The sequence below is a fragment of the Belonocnema kinseyi genome, chromosome 2 (genome assembly GCF_010883055.1).
Source record: "Belonocnema kinseyi isolate 2016_QV_RU_SX_M_011 chromosome 2, B_treatae_v1, whole genome shotgun sequence".
Lineage (NCBI taxonomy): Eukaryota > Metazoa > Arthropoda > Insecta > Hymenoptera > Cynipidae > Belonocnema > Belonocnema kinseyi.
In genome coordinates this window covers 56,777,792-56,779,922 of record NC_046658.1, presented here as the reverse complement: position 1 = coordinate 56,779,922, position 2,131 = coordinate 56,777,792, and positions in this window count along the sequence as shown.

Sequence of the window (2,131 nt, the reverse complement as noted above, 5' to 3'; positions counted from 1 at the left end):
AAAATTTAAATCGGTCAAAAATAGCCCTGATCTTTTGAAATTAATATGGGGTTTTAAGTGGGAAAAGTCCGGTTTTTGGAAAAAATAGAAAAAAGAAATACTTGTTATTAATTTTTTGTAAATTAATGTTCAATCACCTCTGAAGGAATTTTCATGGAAATTTCCCACCCAGTAAATAATTATTTATATTGACACCCCTTATATTCCCTTGTATTATACTTAGGGAAATATTAGAAAATATTCAAGATTGCAAGTATTTTTTATTGCTTAAGTAAGCATTATTGGTTTGGACAAGTATTTTTTTCTTGTAAATCATGCAAATTTATTATTTTCTGCAATTAATAACTCAATTAGATATGTCGCTTATTATTCAGTATTTCCTTATCTCAAAACGTATAACCTAATTGTTCAAACAATAGCCAATTATTTAAAAAGACTAATTTGATTTCTTTATCAAAAGTTTAAAGAATTGCTAAATATGTTTAAAAAATATTACTCTCAACATTCCTTAATTGTGTCATTAATTTCAGAAAATAATAACTTTTGACGATTCACAGGAGAAAAAATTATTTAAGCAAATGACCATTGCTTATATAATTGCCAAATATGAAAAACAAAAATGTTTACTCTTGGGATTTATCAACTGTATCATTCACCCAGAAAAATAATAAGTTTTCATTATTTACAGAAGGAAAAACATTATTCAAGGAAATAATTGTTTAAACAATTCAAAATTAGTTTAAAATCACTAAAAAATACTGTGTTTCTGCTTTTTTTGAGCATTTTCCGGGTACAAATTGGTTTTTGATTTAAAAAGTACCTTCTTAATCTCTGCTGCGGGTATCTGTGGAAAGGCAATTCATATTTTTACAAACATTTGAGTAACATATAGGTATATTATATTACTAGATGCAATTTTATGGAAAATTGATTTATTAACAAAATTTCCGAAAATTCATGGAAAATTTCGAAAATGATCAGTTTTCCGGACATTTATGCAAAATTTCTAAATTAACACCTGTTCCAAAATTTCCGGAAATTTATGGAAAACTCCTAAATATCCGGAAATTTTTGGGAAATTTCGAAATTTCCGAAAATTTCAGTTATCCAAAAATTTTCAAAATTACCGGAAAATATCGGCAATTTATAGTAATTTATGGTAATTTATCATACATTAAGGGTAACTCATAACTTCGAGTTTGTCCAACCACTATTCTCTTAAGCGTCAAAACATAATGGAGTGAATTTATGATTCTGGCAGTCCTGAAAATTATTTTTAAATCGAAATGCGAAAGCGCAACAGTAAGGAACAGTAAACTGGCTCCATTTGCGCAGGCGCGGCAGCCAGAAAAAATCATCTTATTCAAAGAACGCCAGCGCAACAGTTAGAAAAATTCTTTTTATGACTGCTTTTTACCACGGTTCTGGAATTCGTCACTTCCCGCACGCAATGTATGCTTCGAAAATCGAACACTTTGTGTGTGTGTGGGTGTCACAAAAATATATTTTTTCAATTTCATATTTAGATTCCTACGGTCGATTTATGTCAAGATATACCCAAAAATGAAGTTCGAAATTGTCATCGTTACAAAGTTTCCTCTATATGAGGAAGGAAAACAAAAAAGGGGGTAATTGTTCAATTTTAAATACACCAACTCTCGCTTTCAGTCAAGTGTCGGGGGTTGTCTTCAAAAGGCCTTGGACTGATTTCGGGGGGATTAAACGTAAAAAATGAGGGCTGCCTGGTTGAGTTCTAGAAAGGTCGAGCACGGGTGACTGAAAGAGAGTTTGGTGTATTTCTATAAAAAATTGGGTGCATCAATTTTGGATTCTTTTGTACATAGCCCGAGTAAAAATACTTTGACTTGAGTTTGACTTGAATTATCCCCAATCAAGACATGCTGACGTCGAAAAATTCGACTTGAGCATGTCTCAGTGTTGAGACTGAGCCAGACTTTAATTTATGACTTGGAAACAAGTTACTATGCCTTGAAGAAATACATTTATTTCTTGAGTCGAATTTTTATGACTCCTACACGAGCGGTTTATAACTTCGAGTGTATACCTGTCCTAACAAAACGGGTCATTTTGACTGCCATAAAAGCTAATTTTTGTTAATAATTTAAGAATC